The following is a 12,543-nucleotide window of genomic DNA, read 5'->3' on the forward strand; positions in this document are numbered from 1 at the left end:
GAGGGCAAAGCTGTACTCCCATTATTTGAATGGACTATTGAGCCTTAAGTTAAGCAAGGGTGAATTTAATAAGCTATGTCATCAGACTCTTGGGAGGGAGAATCTCCCTTCGCACAACCAAATTTTCATCTGCGTTTCTTCCGCTTCTTCCTTCTTTCGTCTTCAGAGTGGTGGTTTTTTTGGGGCTTTAGACTTAAGGGTATTATGGAAAGTTCAGAATTTGATAAGGGTAGTTTTACCATTAAGAAAGAGTTAACCATCCCTTAAGTGTAGAGACCTAACAGAATGGACTTAATAATAATAAAGTCATAATATAAGGGGGTGTCTTTGATATTGAAAGTTTTGAGGGTGTGTTTGTAATTAGGCCAAACTATAGGGGAGGTCTGTGAAATTTACCCTCTATGTAAATGTTTACATTCTACAAAACCCTACAAAAGGGACGAGGGAACTGGGTCGATTCAGTAAATAAACAATTGCGGATATCATATCTAATTCCAATCAGAAAGCCTACATACTCCTAACATCTATCCAAGTTGACTTCAAATAGCTGACTTGCTTTGATATATTCTACCAATTGAAATTAAAAAAAAATAATACAGTTAATGGACCAAGTATTCCTTAGCTATAGTGACTGGGAATCCATTCAGAATGGGCTTCAGATGAGGAGGAGAAAGGTATCAAGAAGGTATTTTCGAGTTATACTAAAACCCTATAGGGGTTTGTGAACTAGGATGATGGCTAAACCTTCACCTCACTTTGTCCCCCCAAAAAAAAAGTTTCAATTTGATATTCTGCAAGAAATAAAGTTTTACCTTCATCCAAAGTGAACCAGTGATCTTTCAAATCACCATTATGATCACTGTTCCTATATCCGAATGTCTGAAACGCCTTCTCATTGTCTAAGAATCTCGATCTTGCTAAACTCGGCCAAGTCTACTAGGATTGGGATTGAGACGCTACTTCTTTTTTGTTTTTGGGAAATTATCAACGCCATCACCTGACGTTTGCCCATATTTTAAAGCACACCCACTAACTACTATAATATCAACGCCACCCCCTACTTTACCAAAATAATTTCACACAAACCCCCTACCATTAGTTAAGAACTGTTAAGTGGTGATGTCAGCTATATAATATTTTTTAAAAGACAATTCTGCCATTCTTAGTGGGTGAAGTACCTAACTTACCCTTTCAATTAAACTACCCACAAACCCTTCTTCTTCCTTAAAATAAACTTAATGGGAACCACCCTAACACCTTCCCTTCTTCCCCTCCTTCTTCTTCTTCCTCCTCTGCAACCCCACTGGCCCCACCAGTTGTTGCAACCCAATCCCACCCCACCTGCCACTACCCCGCTGCAACCCAACCGCACCACCACACCGTCTCCCTCTCAGTCTCCCTCTCCGTCTATTCCTTCCCCAACCCCAACCCCAACCCCTGCTTCCCCTAGGGCTGTAAACGGATCGGATTCGCCTCGGATAGTGCTATATCCGCATTCGCATCCAATTAGCTATCGGACATATTCGGATAGTGCTAAACGGATACAGACACGGATGCTAATCGGATATTTTATCCGTTTACATGTAAATATATCTTTTCGGATAGCTATAGCCTATCCGTTTAGCTTTCGGACGGATTCGAAAATAAATACGGAAACTAATTTTGACTATTCATTTACACCCCCAGCTTCCCCGCAACCCCACCTGCACAAATCAAAGCCATATATCTCTCAGTTCCTCTCGCAGTTGTTCTTGAGATGAATACCAAGCTTCAATTGCAATTGCTTCTCTGGGGTCAGAAATTTCAAAAAATTATAAATTGCATCTTGGGTTCTACCACCACCCAATATTTTCCTGTCTTTTAATTTATCATCCCCCTAACAGATCTCACTTTCAATTTCTCACACAATCTTTCAATACTGATCTGTCTTTTTTGGTTTGATTTTTTCTGATGAAGAAAACGAAAGGTATCTTTAACAGTTTCTTCTGTCTTTTCCCAAATTATCCTAATCTATCACTTGAATTTTTATATGGTTTCCCCTAAAAAACGTTAACTTGTTGACTTAATAATGTCTTCTTGTTTTTTTCTCCATAGATTGTTGTATCAACGAAGGTTTAAATTGGATTTGATTTTGGGATCTGGGTGGAACAACATATCTCATCACAGACCTTGTGGATCTTCTTGACCTGAAGAGGGATCTATAAAGCGGGGCAGTAGGTGACGCCGTGACGGTAGTGGCGACTAGCAACTAGAAGGTGACGGGGATAGATGCAGGGAGGAGAGAGGATGTGTGGTGATGTTGAGGATTGTAGAATAGGAAGAAGAAGAAGAACGAGGAGGAGAAGAGGCAGTGATGGGTGGGTTTATTTTAAGGGTAAAATTGAAAAAAAGAAAAAAAGAAAAAAAGTATATTGAGTAATTAGGTTACTTATAATCTGATGTAGGCACCTCAAACACAATATATGAAACATCAAATACCTAAATTATAATTTGTTAAGACATTAGGTATTTTGGTTGCCATTTACCCTTATGTTTTAATGTAAAGGGTATTTTGATCAAAAGAATTTTAGAAGTTAACACCGTCCAATAATGGGTAACGATTGATATTATGATAGTTAGTGGGTGTGCTTTAAAATAAAGGCAAATGTTAGGGGGTGACGTTGATAATTTTCCTTTTTTTTTTTTGGTCTATCAAAAGGCCTTTGGACCCACACAAATTTATTGAAACAAAGAAGAGAGATTCCTTCTCTTAAGAAGAGAAGAGTTTACAATAGAGCTAGGAGGATTAACCCACCAAATAGAAGACAAAATTAACAAAGACACCTCTACCTAATATATGAGCTTCTTTGTTTAACAACCGAGGAACATACAGGAAAAATACAAGAGCAAAAGAAACTTTCAAGCATAAAATATCCTCTGCTATCACAGTCCCTACCCAACCCAAAGAAGCCGACAAACCATTCAAGAAAGCAACTAGAGGTTTACAATCTGTAAACACTGAAATGCCATCTATCCCAATACTTCGAGCAAGCAGAAGAGCATCCCTGATTACCTCAGGCTCCATAGCTGTAGCTGAATCGCTGGATCCATGCTTACATTTGGCAGCAACAAAAGTACCCCTAGGATTACAAATCATCACTCCTCTACCTCCTAAAAAAGAAGAATTCCGAACACCATCAGTATAAATTCTAAATTGGCAAGAAATATTACGAGGAAGACTAATATTCAAAGCAACAGGGGGTTGAAGAAGACTCTAAAAACATGTGTTAACTTATTAAAAAAGTAAGTGACACGTGAAATTTCTCAAATTAACGGATATTTTTGTAATTACGTGATACCTCAGGGGAGATACGTGATAGGTATTCAAATGCGGCTTGGAAGTTCTTTTCCCATTTGCCGGCTTAGAGAATCTTGTATCACAGCTTCTTTGATGCACCAACATCTCTAAGCTCAATTTTTAATATCTGGTAAGGATTCCAAGTAGGAGCTATTGGTCATGGTCTACGGCTTTCATACCTCAGCCTGGATGTCTATTCTATTACAAGTTTACAACCCTAAATGTCAAATAAAATTTTTGTATGAATGTCCTCACCTTACACGCTTCTAAACATACCTACCATATACAAATAATAAATTTCAATTTGGTTTAGTTATATAAAAGTCAAACATGATGGCGCATAGGTAACCTCCATAAACCAAATTGACTTCGAAATATTATACAATAAGATTAATTAAAGGGTATATTCTTTTTATTTTACTAAACTCACACGTGCAAATGCAGGCCATATGTTGGAGAGAAAGAGTATGTTGTCTAGGCCCATATTATTAGCATTTTATCCTTGTATTTTATGTCATATTATTTTTATTATATCTTATCTACATGAAAGGGAAAGAGCCAACGGATGTCGCATTTTTATCATTACTCCTGTATTCATATTGGATGAGCTGAAAATGATAAGAAGTTAATTTGTTCCACAATTGTGTGCTAACAATAGGGATGATTGTTAAGCTGTCTTGTAGTCCTATTTAATGAAACATTGCGTTTGAATTTGCTCTATAGGGGAGATTATTAAGTGTTATGTAATATTCTAAGAGTATGTTTTTGATAGTTAGTATATTGTACGAGTATGTTTGACAGTAAGTAGGGAATTATAGGTAAAGTTGTAATACTTACTCTGTCTCTCTCTCTCTCTCTTTGAATCTTCTTCTTCAAGGACAAAGTAGCAGATCTATTAGCCAACTTAATGTCTACAGGTCAAGGAAACCTTTTGTTTTATACCCATAGGGCAACCATAATGAAAATGGTATGGCAAGGAATGATATGTGCTCTAGCAATTTCACAATGCAAGTAAGAAACTCTTCTAGGTATGTTTCTCCTTTATACTCATTTCACTTTTGAGGATAAAAGTTGCTAAACAAATAAGGATTAGAAGACATTTTAAGTTGCCATTATTTGTAACTTTTTCACATCCTCTAAATAATACAGTTCATTTTACATTTACATGTAAAAGAACATCTATGAAAAACATATTTTGTTATAAGGATTTGATTATCCATTTTTTACTGTATAATCAATAAAACCTAAAGAAAACCATGCTTTTGTTCATGATTTTTTGACCCGGGCCTACAATACTCGGCTTTTGCTGTTCATCATCTATTTTCTTTTTCTTTCATTTTACCCCCATCGTCTCTCAAGGGTAGTGATATCAAGGATCTGAAATCATTCTATCAATCACTTATTGAGAATTTGATATGGCACGAGAAGGGAAACCTTGTCTGCAGTTGCATGGCATTTTGATCAAATTTTAGGAGGAAAAATGTGCCAAACTCATATTCAAACCCATAATGGTGTAGACGTTGAATTTTGTCACACCCCCAGCGAAGACGACAATCAGACGCAGACGACTGGCAATGTCCCCGAAAACCCAACTTTTCAAACACCACAAACATCCCCATTCACCCTGTAAGGCGTACAGGAAACGCGTGGCAACCCCGCAGAAAAGGCACAGCCCAACGCGCCCTGCGCAACCCCGCAAGGCAGCACTGCGGTCACGGCCCCGCCAGGCAACCCTGTCGCTTGGTGGCGCGGCACCGCGGCCCTACCATGCAGCCCTACCGCGCGGCGTCGGGGCCTTGCCGTACGGCTCTGCGGGTGCCCAGATTCTGTTTTTGCCATTTTTTCCACTTTCTGCAGCCCTGCACAATTTCTGCGGTACCGCAGGGACCAATTTTGCCTATAAATAGTCCCCCTCACCCCATCATTTGCATATTCAAAGTTTGTGGGAGAGAGGGCACCTCCAGAGCTCCAATATTTCAAATTTTCCTTGTTTTCCTTGTTTCGGGGACCTGCCCCAGTCCGATTTCGAACCTTCAAGCTTCGTCCCCCTGTCCAAAGTCCGAGCTATCTGAGTCCGGCTTCCCCGACCCCTTTTCGACCAAATCTGGGAAACCTCCCATGGTGTAACCACTCTGTCCGGCATTTGAGAACCTTGTTTTCAAAACCTTAGAATGTCGTTATTCTGTCCAGGATCCTAAGATTCGACACTCGTAAGTCGTTACTCTATTCGACGAAGGGACAAAGCCAGTCTTTTGCCTCCACTTGAGCCGGGGGACGCTGTCCGTTTTGCATAATTACATTTGTTTAAATCATATAGGTATACATTTCCTCCGTAACTTTTAATTCCAACACAATGTAGTCCTTTCAAATATTCTAGTGTAGTGTACAGTAGTTAGTGTAACATAGTTTAATTTAATTAAATAGCTTGTGCATCATTATTTAACCATACATGTGGGTATAAGACATTCATAAAGGGAGAATATTCGAAAATCAGCATCTAGTAGAAAGACCGATTTACCCAGGCGAGGTGGGTGCCTAACACCTTCCCACTCTCGTAACCTAACCACTTACCCTGAATCTCTGACCAGACCAACCAAAGTCTCGTAGCCCTTCAGCCGTTTGGGGAAAACTAGCCGTTGAGGCATGAGCTGGACCATCCAATCGACCGGTAGATCGTCCGGCAACATCCGGTCGACCAAGCAGACCTGCTGGAACGTACCGACAGACTTCTGCCAGTACCGATAAAAAATGGCCCTGTGATCCGATCGACCAACAAACTGTCTTGCCAATTTTTTGACAGTCTGACCATTGGGGTTTCGTTCCAACTATTTATCAACCTATATTAAGGTCAAGAAAGGTTCTATAAAAGCCTCCTAAAGTCTCTACATGAAGCATATGATTTTTCATTATGTGTGTATGCAATTACAATTATGCAACGTGTTTCTATGTGCACACGAGCATCTTTTTGGAGGTCTTCAAGTTGCCTTTGATTCATGGATCTTTGTCTTGAGTTTAATTGTATGTCTTCCAAGTCTTGTTCCTTTAAGTTCTGTCTTGAACTTCTCTATTCTTCACTTGAGTTTTATGATGTGTCTTTCAAATCTTGTTTCTTCAAGTCTAGGTTCGATCTTATTTATTCTTTTAGCAACCTTGTCAACTTAAGATCTTCTAGTACACATTAGCTTGTATCATTGCGTTTGTTACCATCAAAACAATCATGGAATGAGGGAAGTGTTTTCCCAACAAGATATATCATTAATAAAAGTTTTCCATGCAGTTTTGCACAAAAAAAAAGGTTATATCATAAGTTCATACAGCCACAAAAAAGAACATTGTATAGTTATTTTAGTCAGATCCATCCTGACATACGAACTCTCAGGACTCATCTTCACTGTTCATTAAGATAGATATGGAAAAACTTTCATCATTATTAAACTTAAGAGTCAAATGATAGAAACCTATATTTCTCTAGAAAAATTCGCCTTCAAACAAAAAAAAAAGGCCATACCCAGTGCACAAGGCTCTTGCGTTTAGCAGGGTTTGGGGAGGGTCAAATGTACGCAGCCTTACCCTTGTTTACAGCCACCAAAAAGAACATTGTATATTTATTTTAGTCAGATCCATCCTGACATACGAACTCTCAGGACTCATCTTCACTGTTCATTAAGATAGATATGGAAAAACTTTCATCATTATTAAACTTAAGAGTCAAATGATAGAAACCTATATTTCTCTAGAAAAATTCACCTTCAAACAAAAAAAAAAGGCCATACCCAATGCACAAGGCTCCTGCGTTTAGCAGAGTTTGGGGAGGGTCAGATGTACACAACCTTACCCTTGTTTCGAAAGAGGCTATTTCCAAGACTTGAATCCGTGACCAAGCATTCAGCAAGTGAGCACTTGACCAACGCGCCAAGCACGACCTTCAAACCTTTTGTTAAAATCAAAGGGAAAAAGATGACGTTGTTATGACATTCACTTTTCTTTGGTTGAATCAACTGCATGGCTGAACTCATATTCACATTTCTCTTCGGTTTTCTTGGCATATGATAGAATTGAATGGAATTTGATTGTCTCTTTATTTAGATTTATGGGGTTTGGGGATAAATGGTGTGGTCTGATTTATTCTCCTATTTCCTCAACATCGTTTTCTATCAAATTGGATGGGAGTCCGTTCAACTTTTTTCAGGCCTCGAGGGGCATCCGTCAAGGGTGTCCCCCTAGTCCTTATCTGTTTATTGTTGCTATGGAGGTTCTTTCTAAATTATTTTCTGCTTACCGTGAGTTGAATCTTTTCAAGGAATTAAGGTGTCTAGATCAGACCCTGAAATCTCTCATCTTTTATTTGTTGATGACATCTTTATATTTTGTCAGGCTACTCGAGATGATCTATTAACTATCAAGGCTATTTTGGACCTTTTCTCTGATCTTTCTGGACAGAGATTAACCAAGTGGGGTTCATTTTAGCAGAAATGTCTCTTCCATGGATAGGATGTCTCTTTGCTCTCTTATTGGTATTAAAGAAATGTCAAAGGATTTTATCTATCTGGGAACTAATCTTTTCCATTGCAGGTCCAAAGTATAGGAGTTAAGTGGGGTGGTTATGAGAATGCAAAGGAAACTTTCTCTTTGGAAATCCAAGTTTTTATCGTATGTAGGGCGTAATGTTTTAATTCAATCTGTTTTGGCTTCCACTCCTGCATATTTGATGAATTGTTTTCAATTCCCGCTTATAATCTGTCGTAGTATTGATTCTATTTGTCTCAATTTCTAGTTGGGTAATTCAAGGAAAAAGAAAAAAATCTACCCTTATTGCTTGGGATAAGATGTGTGTCCCTAAATCAAGAGGGGGTTTGGAGTTCCATAAGGCAAAACATCATAATAAGGCAATACTTATGAAATTAGGATGGAGGTTAATCACGGATACTTCTTCTCTTTGGTCTCATGTCCTTAAAGCCAAATATTTTCCTAATTTCTCCTTTTTCGACCCCAAAACTCGTGTTAGGAAAGGTTCGTGGACTTGGAATAGCATAACTCATATTATTCCTTCCCTGGAAAAAAATTTTATTGATCAGGAGAATTGATAACGGTAAATCTACTTTATTCTGGACTGATCATTGGATTCCCTCTCGTCCTGGTTCTCATATTACTCAATTGGAGGATCGATTAATCTTTCTAATAGAATCGATAAGGTTGACAAATTTGTTGCGGAATCTACTTGGAATTCTTCTTTATTACATACTTCATTACCATTGGATATTTCATCACAAATTCTAAGAATTAACCTGTCGGATTCTGATGATAGCCGATGGTGTACCTTGGCCCAAAATGGCAAATTTAGCACTAAATTAGCTGCTAGATCATTGATTTCTTTATCTCCTAGTCGTAATATTTATCTCTCCTAGAATTTTTTTGGAAACTTAAGATTCACCCCAAGTTTAAAATCTTCTTCTGTCGTGTGTTAAATGCAGGACTTCCAATCAAGGCAACTCTTTCCAAATGGCTTCAGATAGACCCTTTCTGTGCTCTATTTGGAAATTGTGTCGAATCCTACTGGCATTTATTCTTATCTTGTGATTGGGTTAAAGATATTTGGGTGGCTAGACCTCTGGTGCCGAACCCTTTCGTGTCCCATGCTTCCTTGGAAGATTTCTATCTTGCTACTTTTTTCAACCGTAAACTAGACAAACAATCTTTAATTTGGTTTTTTGGGGTTTTTATCATTACTTGTTATTTTGTTTTGGATGTCAGGAACAAAGTTGTTATTGGGTGAGAAAAACTTGATCCTATCTGGGTAGTGAAACAGGTCAAAAATTGGTTAGTGGATTTTAAATTATCCCCACCCCAATTTTGTCCCATAATGTATATTTTTGTAATGAGGAGTTTATAGTTTCTACCTTTGCTTCTTTACCAATTTTCAAATTTCCTGTTTTAATTTGTGCAGGATACTAGATACCTGGAGTATTCAGGAGGATGGTCTTATATTTTTTGCTAGATGGTAGGTTATATTATTTGCTGCAAGGGATATTATCTCTTCTAGTTGTATGGAACCAGAGCTGGTTAGTATTCGAACATGTCTTGACCATGCTTCCAGAATGGGGTTGAAGATAAAAGAAGTGTGATGCTCTAATCAACAGATCACCGATTTTCTTCTGTCTCCAACCAATTATCCTCGACCCTGGCTTCTTCTAAAGGACTTGTTGTATATAAATGCTATAGGACAAAATATCTCCTTTCATACTAAGGGAGATTCTTTTTGTATGGCAATAGCCCGTAAACTAGCTAGGCATGCTCAATCTAAGAACTCTGTATATGTTTCGTTTTTCTAGTTTAATATATTTCCTTTTATCATCAAAAAAAAAAGAAAAACATTGTAAAGTAACTACCAAAAATAAAAATTAAAAGGGAAAGAGAACACTACCTAGGTGTGTGTGGTGCATTGCTTCTGTGCCCAAACACGGGCGCAAAATGATTGCCACATCCTTGGGAAATTCGGCCTTTCCATGGGGGCGCAGTGGTCATTTCGTGTGCCTGTGTCTGGGCGCAGAGGCAGCGCACCGCACACAATCAGAAAGCGTTCTCTCCTAAATAAAAATTAGGGTAGGTGCCCAATATTTGATTAAAGTTCTTTGGAGGTACCTCAAATTTCAAAAGTAACATATGAGGTTCCTTGTGAACTTAGTCCTCCAAACGAAAGATATTTTCAATTTTAACCCCTCAACCCCACTCCTGACCTCACCTTCACCTTCACCTCCACCTGTGCCACCGCTTCCACCTGCTCCTTCCCCTTAGACCACCGCCCCCCCACCACCACCACCACCACCACTTACCCCCACCCCCTTGTATAAACTACTGTTGGGTTTATGAAGAATAGAAGGTCCTTCTATCTATCAGAACCACCCATCTCTTTGAGCCGTGCTTCTCACTATCTTCAACCTAGAATTCATGTCGAAGTCTGGTTGAAATCAATGAAGTCACGGTTAGAAGAAAACGAAGGGCACAATCCATTGAGCTGAAGCATCCTCAGTTCCTTTATGGGAGAAGTCACCGGATTCAGTTGTGGAATTGATGTCTCTCCCGGAGCTAACTCATCTTGGAACTGGTGTTATCCCAGGACCACTTTGAGGGAGAAAAACATATTGTAATGGTGGGAACAAGTGAGTGATTCTCTATTTCTTTTAAATGTGAGCTCTTTTTTTTATTTGTTTCTCGTTTCCGGAATCAAACTCTTTTTCATCCTCGATCTTTCTTCCTATCTGACATGAATTTTTTTACCCTTTATTGTTTCCATGTCGGAATTTTACAGCTAGAAGCATCGACAAACCAGGAATTGAATCAGCAAATTCCTATGTTTAATCTTCCTTCGAAGATCCTTTATCGTGTTAGACACATTGAGTTGCTGGTATTCCTCTTTGTAAATTCTCCTCTCTTTCTCTCTTTGGGTGTTTGTACTTTTGTTGATTTCTAATATTTCCAGGCTGAACAAGAAACAGATGAAGTTTATGCGCAAATTACCTTACAACCTGAAGCAGATGTAAGACTTACTTTTCAAATTTCAACCCATTCAATTGTGAAGTTGCAAGTGGAGACAATTTAATTTTAAGTTTTCTGATATAATTTGTACAACAAAGTGTGCCCAGGAGTCCTGATCCAAGCACTCCTGAACCTCCACGACCTACCGTTCACTCTTTCTGCAAGATTTTAACTGCAGAGGGCTTTAATTAATATGTTTTCCTGAGGTATTTTAGCAGAGGGCTTTAATTAATATGATCACATCTTCTCTCCGCTTTCCCATTTTTAGGATTTTGAGTAGTTATACTTTGTATTTTTACTGACTGAATATGTAGGAGGTAGAATAGAGAACTACGTGTTGGAGTTAGGCGTCTTGCTCGTCAACAAAGTACCATGCCATCGTTTGTTATATCAAGCCAAAGCATGCGCCCGTTAGCGGGATGTTCTGCTTACTGTTTTGTTGTTACTATATCCCCATTAGAAGATCTCTAAGGCCTTCCGTTACTCTCAACATGTCATGGAGAAGAGAGGGGTTACTGTGTTGATTGTAGTCCTAATATGCACCACCGTTCCAGGTTGCAGAAGGAGAGAGGGATAGGAAGAGAAACAGTGAGATCTGTTCGTAACAGAGGGTGGGAGCGCAAAGTGCAGAAATGGGAGTGGGTTAAATGTTAAAAAGGCAAATTTGGTAAAATATTCAATTTAGAGTAGGATTAAACTCACAAAGAACCCCAAACATCCCTTTTAAAAAACTTGAGGTACCTCATCGGTACTTTAATAAAAAAATTGGGCACCTTACATGTAATTAACCCTAAAAATTATTAAGGACCAAGTCACCTACATCTTTAGCCTTTGTATGAACAAGCATTCCAAAAACAAAATTCATCAGCCTAATGGCTAGCATCATTTGGCATTTATGGATTGCATATACAGAAGTTGTCTTTAAGAATATATTGCTTAATGCATCCTCTCTTATGAGACGATCATCCTCTTTTGCTGCAGCTTATTATCAGATTCAGAGGTCAAGGCTTCACTAGTCCTATTCACATCCGTTGGAAGCCCCCCTCCCTATCCTTACCTTATCCTTACGTTAAGTCTAATGTGGATGGTTCTAGTCTTGGCAATCCTGGTCCTTCTCCATCGGAATTTTCTGTGATACTCAAGGATACTCTCTCTAGATTCTCAGAGTTTATCTGGAGCACTCATTCTGTAGTGGCAGAGACGCTAACCATTAGACAACCCCTCTTGAATTTAGATCGTCTCCAGGGAGGAGTGTGCCCAGGGTGCAGCCAGGGGGCAGCCAGGGTTGAGCTGTGCTGCACACATCTCAGCGCATGCCTAGAGATGTATGCAACACAGCCCAACGGCTGGCAGCACCCTGGGCGTTCCTTGCTCCCTGGAGACGATCCTGATCGCTCTGATGTAAATCTCCCCTCCTTTTATAATATAAATTCTCTTCTTATCACACACACAAAAAAAAACAAAAAACCAAAAGGTATTGCCACTTGGCAAACTCCATTTGGGCTGACATTTGATATGTAGCAGGACACCTTGGGATCTACGTATCCACTAAATTTGAAGCCCAACTAAGCTGCCACATTGAAGATATGTAGGCTATCCAGGAAGGCCTTTTTATGTGGGCTGAGCAGCAAACAGGGCCTTTATTGATAAACATAGAGTTGAAGGCACCTGCA

Source organism: Telopea speciosissima, chromosome 7 (assembly GCF_018873765.1).
Source record: "Telopea speciosissima isolate NSW1024214 ecotype Mountain lineage chromosome 7, Tspe_v1, whole genome shotgun sequence".
Taxonomy (NCBI): domain Eukaryota; kingdom Viridiplantae; phylum Streptophyta; class Magnoliopsida; order Proteales; family Proteaceae; genus Telopea; species Telopea speciosissima.